General features: G+C 48.6%; 1 pseudogene; it reads right to left on the bottom strand.

Annotated features, from left to right (window-relative positions):
- Positions 1–7,330: 7,330 nt before the first annotated feature.
- LOC137365031 (U2 spliceosomal RNA) lies at positions 7,331–7,465 on the bottom strand (annotated as a pseudogene).
- Between the last annotated feature and the right edge of the window lie 5,666 nt (positions 7,466–13,131).

Raw genomic sequence — 13,131 nt, 5'->3', positions numbered from 1 at the left:
GAGCCTGTGGATGCTGGCTGCTGTGCTCGAGTATCTAACCACTGAAATCCTCGAGCTGGCCGGTAATGCGGCCCGGGACAACAAGAAGATCCGCCTCATCCCCCGACACCTGCAACTGACCGTCCGCGACAACGCGGAGCTCAACAAGCTGCTGGGAGGGGTGACCATTGCACAGGGCGGGGTGCTGGATAATATCCAGGCCGTGCTGCTGCCCAAAAAAACCAGCGCTCAGAGCTCCCAGAAAAAGTAAAGCGGCCAAAATGTCATCTAATAAGCCAAAGGCTCTTTTCTGAGCCACCCACAGTCTCTGTGAAAGGGCTGATTACTGTCTAATTCCAAAACATTTGTAACAGGAATGGCAACTATTTAAAATGTTTAAGCAACTATTTCAGTGACTTCTCACTGTCTCCCTGAAGCCTGTGTGAAGGGGAATTACCAATTGTCCATAATTTATTACTTCCAAAGGATGTAGGTGCTTTGGAGAGGGTGCAGAGGAGGTTCACCAGGATGTTGCCTGGTATGGAGGGCGCTAGCTATGAAGAGTGGTTGAGTAGATTAGGATTATTTTCATTCGAAAGACGGAGGTTGAGGGGGGACCTGATTGAGGTGTACAAAATCGTGACAGGTATAGACAGGGTGGATAGCAAGAAGCTTTTTCCCAGAGTGGGGGATTCAATTACTCGGGGTCACGAGTTCAAAGTGAGAGGGGAAAGGTTTAGGGGGGATATGCGTGGAAAGTTCTTTATGCAGAGGGTGGTGGGTGCCTGGAACGCGTTGCCAGCGGAGGTGGTAGACGCGGGCACGATAGCGTCTTTTAAGATGTATCTAGACAGATACATGAATGGGCAGGAAGCAAAGAGATACAGACCCTTAGAAAATAGGCGACATGTTAAGAAAGAGGATCTGGATCGGCGCAGCCTTGGAGGGCCGAAGGGCCTGTTCCTGTTCTGTAATTTTCTTTGTTCTTCGTTCTTTGTTCCACACGGAGTTTGAGTTACTTGTCCCATTATAGATTGCTGAACAGAGTTGTTTCCCGCCAGTTCGAACAGTTGACAACCATTGACAAATTAAATCTGCTTGTGAAATAGCGCCCGGAATTTGTGACAGTAAAAGTGGAATATGGAAACAGGTTTTTAACTTGTTACTGGACTTTTTTTTATTATTTCCAAAATATGCATTATTCATAAAAATCTGTAAAAAGTACATGACTAAACAGTTCAAAACAGCACCAAGTCGAAAATTACAAACAGTGCAAAGGAGGTCAGTTTCCTTCATTGCAGGAGTGAGCTGCCTCACAACCCTTCCATTTCATTTTCCATGCCATATACATTTTACAGCAAACGAAAATTTTCCTGATACATTTCGAGGGGTTTTCCATCGACCCAGCCCATCCGTTCAACTTGGTGGGGGGACCTTACACAGTGGTCTTTTGTCATTGAACATTTGCTGCGGCTGCCCCAAGCTTTAGTGCGTCCCTCAGCACATAGTCCTGGACCTTGGAATGTGCCAGTCTGCAACATTCGGTCGTGGACAACTCTTTGTGCTGGAAGACCAGCAAGTTTCGGGCAGAACAACGGGTGTCTTTCACCGAATTGATAGTCCTCCAGCAGCAGTTGATGTTTATCTCAGTGTGCGTCCCTGGGAACAGCCCGTAGAGCACAGACTCCTGTGTTACAGAGCTGCTTGAGATGAAGTTCGACAAAAACCACTGCATCTCTTTCCACACCTGCTTTGCAAAGACAAATTCCAGAAGGAGGTGGGCAACCATCTCTTCCCCACCACAGTCACCTCGAGGGTGTTGTGCAGAGGGGGTGAGACTTCGGGTGTGCAGGAAGGATCTGACTGGGAGGGCTCTTCTCACCACCAGCCAAGCTTCATCTTGGTGCTTGTTTGAAGGTTCTGGTGATGAGGCATTCCGCCAAATGACTTCGGTGGTCTGCTTGGGGAAGAGGATCCGCCATCTCCTTTTCCTGTAGGGCCTTGAGGACATTCTGTGCAGACCACTGGCTGATGGACCGATGGTCAAAGGTGTTTTTCCGCAGAAACCGCTCGACGAAGGATAGGTGGAATGACACAGTCCAACTGGATGGAGCATTCCGCGGCAATGTGACAAGGCTTCGCAACACCGGGGACAGATAGAACCTCAGTACGTGGTGACACTTGGAGTTTGCGTCTACACACAGCTTGATGCAGCCACACACGAAGGTAGTCATCAGGATGAGGGTGATGTTGGGTACATTTTTCCCACCCTTATCCAGAGGTTTGAGCATCGTGTCCCTCCGGACCCGGTCCATTTTGGATCCCCAGATGAAGCGGAAAATGGCTCGGGTGACCGCCACAGCGCCGGAGTGGGGTATGGGCCAGACCTGCGCCATGAACAGCAACAACGTGAGCGCCTTGCACCTGATGACCAGGTTCTTACCCACATTGGAGAGAGATCGCTTCTCCCACATGCTCAGCTTGTGTTGTACCTTGGCTGCTCGCTCTTCCCAGATTTTGGTGCACACCCCGGCCCTTCTGAACCATATTCCCAGCACCTTCAGGTAGTCTGAGCTGACGGTGAAGGGGACAAAGGATCGGTAAGCCCTGTTCCCAAAGAACATGGCCTCTCTCTTGCCGTGGTTAACTTTGGCTCCCGAGGTCAGTTTCAACTGGTCGCAGATGCTCATCAGTCTGCACACAGACAGCGGGTCCGAGCAGAAGACCGCGACGTCATCCATGTAGAGGGAGGTTTTAACCTGAGTGCCTCCTCTGCCTGGAATTGTCACCCCTCTTCTGCTCACATTCTTCCTAATAGACTCAGCAAATGGTTCAATACAGCAAACAAACAAGACAGGGGAGAGAGGATAGCCCTGTCTGACTCCAGATTGGATCGGGAAACTTTCCGATTCCCACCCATTGATTGAGACTGCGCCACTGATGTTTGTGTAGGGCAGTTTGATCCAATTGCAGATTCCCTCCGCAAACGCCATTTTAGAAACACGTCCATCATGTATGTGTGTGATATTCTGTCAAAAACCTTCTCCTGATCCAGGCTGATGAGGCAGGTGTCCACCCTCCTGTCCCGTACATAGGCGATTGTATCCCTGAGTAGTGCGAGACTATCGGAGATCTTCCTGCCAGGTGCAGTACAGGTCTGATCAGGGTGGATCACCAACTCCAGAGCAGACTTGACTCGACTGGCTATGACTTTGGACAGAATCTTGTCGTCAACATTAAGCAGTGAGATGGGCTGCCAATTTCCAATTTCTGCCCTCTCCCCGTTCCGCTTGTCAATGAGGGTGATGATGCCTTTCCTCATGGATTCTGATATGCTGCCGGCCAGGAGCATACTCTCGTATACTTCCAGCTGGTCCAGGCAAACCCAGTCCCACAGGACACAATACAGCTCAACCGGTAAGCCATCGCTTCCGGGAGTTTTATTCGTCTCGAAGGACTTGACGGCCTTTGTTAGCTCATCCCGAGTTAGCGGCTTGTCCAGTCTCTCCCTCCTGCTGTCATCTAAGACCTCTGTGATAGATGACAGGAAGGACTGGGAGGCTCTTCTGTCTGTGGGCTTCGCGTCATACAGCCCAGCATAAAAGGATTTGCTGATCCTTAGTATGTCGGACTGCGAAGATGTTACCGAGCCATCTTCTTCCTTCTGGCTGCTGATAACAGAGCTCTCTCTGTGTACCTTTTGGAAGAAGTAATGCAAGCACATCTCATCCTGCTCAATCGGGTGGACTCTGGACCGGAAGATGATATTGGAGGTCTCCGTGGCAAAGAGCGAGGCCTGCTTTCTCTTCACCTCTTGGAGGTCCTCCTTGACCTCAACCCCCATCGACTGTAGCCGGAGCAGATTTTGCATACTTTTCTGGAGTCAGGACATTTCCCTCTGTCTCTCTCTCGCTCTCTGAACACCTTTTGAGGAGAAAGAACCTCTTGATGTTCTCCTTGATCGCGTCCCACCTGTGAACTGGAGACTCAGGAGGGGTTTCACGGTTCTCCAACCTTTGTAATCCCTTTTAAGTTCCTCAACGTTCTCTGGGTTTAGCAGTGTAGCATTGAGCTTCCACGTCCCTCTGCCAACCCGCTAGTCGTCCTGTAAGTGACAGTCGGCCATTACGAGGCAGTGGTTCGACAAGAACACCGGCTTGACGTCAATGGATCTGACCGTGACGGCATGGGCCACAAACAGGAAGTCAATCCTGGAATGGGCAGACCCGTCCAATCTTGACCATGTCTATCTACGCTGCACTCCGTCTGCAGGTTTGCTGAAGACGTCGTGCAGTTTTGCATCTTTTACTGTTTCTATTAGGAATCTGGACATAGCGTCCAGTTTGCTGTCGTCTCTGCCAGATCGCCCAGCTGCATCGATGATGCAGTTGAAGTCACCGCCTAGGATGACTGGCCTGCACGTTGCCAGCAGCAATGGTTGATGGCAAATGTTCATCCTGGAGTTGAGTTACTAGTGGTGTACCGCAAGGTTCTGTTTTGGGGCCACTGCTGTTTGTCATTTTTATAAATGACCTGGATGAGGGTGTAGAAGGGTGGGTTAGTAAATTTGCGGATGACACGAAGGTTGGTGGAGTTGTGGATAGTGTCGAAGGGTGTTGTAGGGTACAGAGGGACATAGATAGGCTGCAGAGCTGGGCTGAGAGATGGCAAATGGAGTTTGATGCGGAGAAGTGTGAGGTGATTCACTTTGGAAGAAGTAACAGCAATGCAGAGTACTGGGCTAATGGGAAGATTCTTGGTAGTGTAGATGTACAGAGAGATCTTGGTGTCCAGGTACATAAATCCCTGAAGGTTGCTATCCAGGTTAATAGGGCTGTTAAGAAGGCATATGGTGTGTTCGCTTTTATTAGTAGGGAGATCGAGTTTCGGAGCCACGAGGTCATGATGCAGCTGTACAAAATTCTGGTGAGGCCGCACCTTGAGTATTGCGTGCAGTTCTGGTCACCGCATTATCGGAAGGATGTGGAAGCTTTGGAAAGGGTGCAGAGGAGATTTACTAGGATGTTGCCTGGTATGGAAGGAAGGTCTTACGAGGAAAAGCTGAGGGACTTGGGGTTGTTTTCGTTAGAGAGAAGGAGGAGGAGAGGTGACTTAATAGAGACATCCAAGATAATCAGAGGGTTAGATAGGGTGGATATTGAAAGTCTTTTTCCTCGGATGATGATGGCAAACACGAGGGGACATAGCTTTAAGTTGAGGGGTGAAAGATATAGGACAGATGTCAGAGGTAGTTTCTTTACGCAGAGAGTAGTAGGGGCGTGGAACGCCCTGTCTGCAACAGTAGTAGACTCGCCAACTTTAAGGGCATTTAAGTGGTCATTGGATAGACATATGGATGAAAATGGAATAGTGTAGGTCAGATGGTCGGCGCAACATCGAGGGCCGAAGGGCCTGTACTGCGCTGTAATGTTCTAGTTCTAATTCTAATTCTAATTCTAAAGACGGTCAACCGTTCGCTGCATTGAAACGGGGCGTACATGCTGATCAACCAGAGCGAAGCATTGTTGTACATTACATCTGCGATGAGGAGGCGACTGCCCACCACCTCCTTAACTTCGGAGATGGTGAAGTTACCTCCCCGCAGCAGAAGACCCAGGCCGGAGGAATGGCAATCATTACCCCCTGACCAGATCGATGGCCCGTGGGACCACCATTGCGACCACTGCCTGTCGGTGCTGAGATGTGGTATTCCACACTCCTGCAGAAACAGGGGGTCGGCTTTGACCTTGGCGAGGTAATCCATCGCATAGTGGATTTAATGCTGCGCACATTAATTGAAGCAATCCTTATACCCATTTTTTAAAAGTTAGTTGTTGCTTCCCATACCATTTGTCCTTGCTAGTCCCAGTCCTTCAGGATGTTCCTGTATACCCATAGTGTACGCAAGCTGTTTCACACTCGTTGGGCTCAGAAACCCCTCCTGGTTTTTCATGCAGGGTTTCTTCCACTGAGGTGACATCGGTGGGGGGGCGGGGGTCTTGTTGGCAGCAGGGATTGGGCTGTTCTCTGCTGTTCCCCTCTGTTCCTCCTCGAAAACATCACTGCTGCCGGCTTCCCAGAGCTGAAGTGCGCCAGACGTTTCTTTGCTCTCAGTGTCCCAGAGCTGGGATGTGTTGGCCATGTCGCTAGGTGTGGCGCTTTGGGTTTGGGGCTTGACAGGCCCATCACAGCTTCCAGTGCCCGGGGGCTGGGGGGTTTTATCTTCCAGCTCCTTTTGAGTTCTGCCGCTTCTTTTGAAGGTGCTGTCGCTCCGGCACTTCCTCATCCAGTGAAGAGGAGCTGCTGTAGTCTGTCTCAGACGGTAGCCTCCTCTTGCCACTGGTTTGGGTGGTGGCCTGTTCCGCTTTTGGAGGTCTTTTCTTTGTGGTTTTCCTTTGGGCAAACTGCCACTGACCTGTTTGTCCATCTGCTGCCTCCTCCTCCATTGATTCTGTCTGTGGAGGAGGGGTTTCCGGGTGCAGGTTAGGTGCCGGGTTGCTGGTTTCAGTTGCCTTCCCTTTCTTCTCCTTCTCAGGTAGAAGTTCCTCACTGCAGAGAAGGTTGCTTGTCTCCTTTCCAACACCGGACGCCTTCGTCGAACCTTCTCCCGGCCTTTCCTTGGACCTTGCCGCCTGAGCATAACTGAGGCAGCGTTTGGGGCATGTTTTGTAGAGATGGCCTGCCGCACCGCACAGGTTGCAACACTTACTCTGCTTACAGTCCTTGGTCTGATGGCCTTCCTTCTTGCAGTTCTTGCAGACAACCGTGCTGCAGTTAGCTGCCACGTGACCAGATTTGCCACAGGTGCTACAAACTTTGGGCTGCCCAGCGTAGACCAAGAAGCCTCGACTTCCCCTGATAGCGAAGCTGGAGGGAGGGTGGATGATGGCTCCATTGGCATCGACCGTCAAGGTCACCTTGACTTGCCGCTTATTGGGCCAAATCCCAAAGGGGTCTTTGACATCAGTGCTGGCCACCTCGATGTACCTGGCGAGAAAGGTGAGTACATCCACCACAGGAACATGGGGGTTGGAGAGGTGAATTGTCACCACCCGGTCATGTTGTGACGGAAGCGTGAATAGCGACTCCACTGGGAGGATCGACAGCGGCGCCCGGTCCCCTTTCTCCTTGAACGCCTTCAGGAACTTGATGCACCCCGCCACATTCTTGAATGTCATGTCGATATACCCACTGCTGGGGAAATCCTGCAGGCAGAAGATGTGCCTAGCTTGAAATCCACAGCAATCGATGAGGATTTTCTTGATGAAGAAGGTGCGATCGACCAGTGCATCTCCTTCCTTGTCCTTCACCACCACCCGAATGGTGTTCCGCACTCCCTGGCCTGAAGCTCAAAGATTGGTTATAGCCATTTTACTCAAAGCCTACCCAGGATCAAAAGCCACTGATCATGGTTTCTCCTCTGCCAAGTAAGTACTGATAAGAACAGATACTACACTTGATCTTAGCCAAAAGGCTGAGAAGCTCCACCACTGGCGGTCCTGCCTTCAGTTGCCTGGACCCCAAGCTACTGGACATAGATTTTCCAGGAATTCGCTTCTTTACTGCACTGAAATTGGAGGCTTTTTCGATTTAAAATATTCTGTCAGGTCGACAATTTAAGCCAATGCTTGGCTGCATTTTCTAATTCAAGGCTCTGCGATTGGTTAAGACATGTGAATAAGAAGAGGGTGACCAATCAGAAGTGGGTTCGGGTAAGCATGGGCTCAAACTGTGTGAATTCCAGGTCCCTGAATGACTGAGCTGAAACTCTGTCCAAAGTCATAGCCAGTCGAGTAAAGTCTGCTCTGGAGTTGGTGATTCACCCTGACCAGACCTGTACTGTACCCGGCAGGAAGATCTCTGATAGTCTCGTGCTACTCAGGGATACGATCGCCTATGTACGGGACAGGAGGGTGGACACCTGCCTCATCAGCCTGGACCAGGAGAAGGCTTTTGACAGGAAATCGCACACCTACATGATGGACGTTCTTTCCAAAATGGGGTTTAGGGAAGGGAATCTGCAATTGGATCAAACTGCTCTACACGAACATCAGTAGCGCAGTCTCAATCAATGGGTGGGAATCGGAAAGTTTCCTGATCCAATCTGGAGTCAGACAGGGCTGTCCTCTCTCCCCTGTCTTGTTTGTTTGCTGTGTTGAACCCTTTGCTGAGTCTATTAGGAAGGATGCGAGCATGAGAGGGGGTGACAATCCCAGGCAGCAGAGGCACTCAAGTGTGGTGGTCACCCGAGCCATTTTCCGCTTCATCTGGGGATCAACAATGGACTGGGTCCGGAGGGACACGATGTTCAAATCTCTGGTCAAGGGCGGGAAAAATGTACCCAACGTTGCCCTCATCCTGATGACCACCTTCGTGTGCGGCTGCATCAAGCAGTGTGTAGACCTCCAGTATGCAAACTGCAAGTGTCACTCCGTGCTGAGGTTCTATATGTTCCGAGTGTTGCGAAGGATGGGCCTGGTCACATTGCCGCGGAACGCTCCATGTAGTTGGACCGTGCTGTACCACCTATCCTTCGTGGAGCAGTTTCTGCGGGAAAACACCTTTGACCACTGATCCATCAGGCAGTGGTCTGCACGGAATGTTCTCAAGGCCCTACGGGAAAAGGAGATGGGGTATCCTGTCGGATGGTTCCCCGAGCAGACCACCAAAGTCATTTGGCAGAATGCCTCATCACCAGAACTTTCAAACAAGCACCAAGATGTAGTTTGGCTGGTGGTGAGAAGAGCCTTCCCCGTCAGATCCTTCCTGCACGCCCGAAGACTCGCCCCCTCCGCGCAATGCCCCCACGGTGGCTGTGGTGGGGAAGAGACGGTTGCACACCTCCTCCTGGAATATGTCTTTGCAAAGCAGGTGTGGAAAGAGATGCATTGGTTTATGTCGAGGTTTATCCCAAGCAGCTCTGTAACACAGGAGTCTGTGCTCTGCGGGCTGTTCCCAGGGACACACACCGAGACAGACATCAACTGCTGTTGGAGGACTATCAATTCGGTGAAAGACGCCCTTTGGTCTGCCCGAAACTTGCTGTCTTCCAGCGCAAGGAGTTGTCCACCACCGAATGTTGCAGACTGGCACATTCCAAGGACCAGGACTACGTGCTGAGGGATGCACTAAAGCTTGGGGTAGCCGCAGCAAAGGCTCAATGAGGAAAGACCACTGTGTAAGGTCCCCCCACCAGGCTGAACTGAGGGGCTGGATCCATGGGAAACCCCTCGAACTGTATCGGGAAAATGTTCATTTGCTGTAAATGTAAAACTGTAATTGGCATGACAAATGTGAAATGGAAGGGTTGTGAAGCAACTCATGATTGTGTTGAAGGAAACTGATCTCCCTTGCAATGTTTGTATTTTTTGGTGCTGTTTGAAACTGTTTGGCAATGTAATTTTTACAGATTTTTATGAATAAAGTATATTTTGGAAATTGGTCAGTTTCACAAACCCTGTCAGTTTCAGTGCAGGAAACACCGTCTCGGGGGAAATAACATCACAAGTGGGTCTGGTTCCAGTGACCGATTTAACGGCTGCTGCAAAACTCCCGGATTCCCTCATTGCAGCGAAATCATTTTGAAATTCTTTGAAAACAATGAGTGATTCTGGAGGAGTGATGTGGCTTTTCACTGAGGGCATGTGTCGACTGGGGAAATAACTAAGTGTGGAGCCTCGGGCACTGTTTACACAGCCCGTTTAGAAAATCAAATCCACTGCACATCCTTGCTGCAAATGAAATGTCAAACTCGGGGATTCCAGTTTTATACCCGAACACAGCACAGATTTATTCCAGTCAGTTCTGAACAGCCTATCCCATCTCCCGTTTCCAGGTCACTGCTGTCTCTGTGAGGCGGTGGGTGGCTCTTCGAAGAGCCTTTGTTGTGTGTTTGTGGGAAAGGGGCTGGTTTCTCAGCCGCCGAATCCGCAGAGAGTGCGGCCCTGCCGTTTCAGAGCGTACACCACATCCATGGCAGTGACCGTCTTGCGCTTGGCGTGCTCAGTGTAGGTGACCGCATCCCTGATCACATTCTCCAGGAAACCTTTCAACACCCCGCGAGTCTCCTCATAGATCAAACCCGAGATCCGCTTGACCCTGCCACGGCGAGCCAGGCGGAGGATTGCTGGTTTGGTGATGCCCTGGATATTATCACGAAGCACTGTGCGGTGCCGCTTTGCTCTGCCTTTGCCAGGTCCCTTGCATCCTTCACCTCTGCCAGACACTTTTTTCCAAAAGTATACTCCATTCATAAAAATCTGTTTAAAAAAAGCTTTACAAAACAGTCCAAAACAGCACCAAGTTGACATTCCAAAAGCGCAAAGGAAATCAGTTTTCTTCGATACAGGAGTGAGTTGCCTCACAACCCTTCCATTCCATTTTCATGCCATGTACATTTTACAGCAGACCCATGTTGGTGTCGACAGCCAGAGGGGTTTCCCATGGGTCCAGCCCTTTAGTTCACTCTGGTGGGAAGACCTTACACAGTGTTCTTTCCCCATTGAGCCTTTGCAGCGGCCATGATCCACAACATGACTGATTACTGCTGCAACTCCATATTTTGAAGCTAGCTTCAGTTCACCATTTGTGTGGTAATGAATGTGTAGTGTGTCACTGATCGAGCTTCTCTTACATGCATCATTAGCATCTTGTGTTTCAGACCATTTCCATTTCACATCTTTCTTCAACAACTTATGTAGTGGAGCTAACACCATTGCATGCTCAGGCAGAAATTGTGAGTAGTATTGGACCATGCCGAGAAAAGATCTAAGCTCAGACACATCTTTTTGTCTTTGGGGCTTTGACCATTGCCTCTATCTTCTCTTTCACTGGCTGGAGTTCTTTTCATTGATTTTCAGGCCAAGGTACACCACATGAAAAAACATGCTTCCAGTCTAACTTCAGCTTTCAAAGCCAGTCTTTCCCCATTATTATTGGTTTGTTGACATATCTCACTACCTTGTAGGGGAGAGGCTGGCATAGCAGTAATGTCACTGAACTGATAATCTCACGACTCAGACTAATGCCCTGGGGATATGGGTTTAAATCCCACCATGGCAGCTGGTGGAATTCAGATTCAATTCATTAATGAATAATATAAAATCTGAGTAGTGGTGCCATGCAACTATAATTGATTTTCATTAAAACCCATCTGGTTCACTCATACCCTTTACAGAAGGCAATCTGCTGTGCTTACCTGGTCTGGCCTGTATGTGATGCTGGCCCACAACAATGTGGTTTACTCTCACCTGTCCTCTGAAATGACCGAGCAAGCAATTCAGTTGTCAAGGGCAATTAGGAATGGGCAATAAATGCTGGCCTTGCCAGTGATGCCCGCCTCCCATGAAATAATGAATAAAAAACAGGTATCTTGAGGGGCCTGCCCTTATGTTGCACATTACACTCCATTTGCCAACACATTGCTAACACCTCACCAGAGTAGGTTTTCAATTGAGCTGTGCTCTCAGTTAGAGGTACATCACTGACTTTGCTCCCATACATTTCTCTATTCATGATGGAGCAATCCATGGTCGTAGCAATTTGCTGTTTATTTACCAACAACATTGTACAAAAGTCTGCGTCATTTGAGTGATTGCTAGTGGCATAAATGCTGTAAAGCCCTTGCTCCTCTTTGGTTAGGCACTCTGGATTCACTTCAAGATTGTGAACTCCACCCTTATAACATCACTGTTTTCCATTACCACTGGAATTAGTTCCCTTTCCTTCTTTGGCCTCTGCTTGACAATTAAAACATTTTGCGTTTCTGTACTGACATGATTGTGCTGTGTGGTTGCCCTTATGGTGATAACAACACTAAACCGCTATCATTGGCACTCTTCTGGCTATGTCTGTCCACTTTAGACTTGGCTGAAGCACTTTAACAGTGGACAGAAGCCTGTACTAGTTACCAGCATGGGATAAAATTCCCTAACATTCTTTGATGCCATCTCCATGGAAACAGCAATCTTACACACGATCTCAAATGTAAGATTTTGTGTGTTTAGTAACTTTGATTGGATTCTTTTGTTCACAAATCCACACACAAATATGTCTCAAAATGCATGGTCTAAGAATGTGCCAAAGTTGCAACGGAATAAAAATTCTTCAGTGCCACAATATACTCACCAATTGCTTCACTACTTTTCTGATTTCTGGTTCCAAATTTATAGCATTCTGCTATCTCTAGTGGCTTAGGATTGAAATGTTCCTCCAACTTGGTGATTTTGTTTTGACTGGCACATATTTTGCTTTGTTCAGAGCAGGAAGCTTTGTCAGCATGCCAGACACTTCCAGGCCAATTTCCACAAGCAAAATTGTTTTCCTTTGCTCAGGAATTGCCTTATTCTGAGTCTTGACCGCCTCACCTACCAGTCCCAAAATATTCTTAACTCTAAGAACATGCCCATTCTTTCAATACAGGAACGGAATGTTGCTCAAAGCCTCTCATTCGTTGCCAGCTTTCAGCTGTATCACATGGGTACAGCCAAATTTCCTCAATGAGCACTAAGACCCTGCGGTATCCTATTCAACTCAGGAGACAGTCTGAGGCTCAGGCTGCCCACAACCCAGCTAAATTCTCCACTATCCGAGCAACTAAGTCACCAGGCTGATCTTGTTTACTGCAGTCCCTGCTGCTGTTTTCTGCCTATATTTACAGACTTTATCTTCCCCTAGTTGCCATTTTCTCTAATATTTTCAGGTGGGTCCAGCAGAGGAAATGGACACCAAATATGGCCAGTTCAAATAAGTGTTTATTCACGCCATTACATCATCACGTCATTACATTATTAGCATAATATACAAATACACTACATATGTGAATCACGTCCTGATCACTTTTACTAGATATGTGTCTGAATAAGTGGAAACCCCTCACAATCAACACTGTCACCTTTCAGTGTTTTGTGGAGAAATTTCACGGCGTGACTTATGTGATTCCCTCATTTAATGTGTTTGTACAAATTTCAGAAAAATATGGAGATGCAAATAACTTACGAGAAATCGTCTAAACATATCTTCATGTCTGGCACTCACTCGCAAAGAACTGCAAACTCACAGACTCAGAAAGAACCCGGAGATGGAAATCAATGTTCAGCACAGCTAGAAAGATCTGCACTAATCTATAGCTCAAAAAACTCAAACACTTTATTT

The sequence above is a fragment of the Heterodontus francisci genome, unplaced genomic scaffold (genome assembly GCF_036365525.1).
Source record: "Heterodontus francisci isolate sHetFra1 unplaced genomic scaffold, sHetFra1.hap1 HAP1_SCAFFOLD_43, whole genome shotgun sequence".
Lineage (NCBI taxonomy): Eukaryota > Metazoa > Chordata > Chondrichthyes > Heterodontiformes > Heterodontidae > Heterodontus > Heterodontus francisci.
Note: the sequence above shows the minus strand (reverse complement) of the source record. Positions and strands in the feature narration are given on the sequence as shown.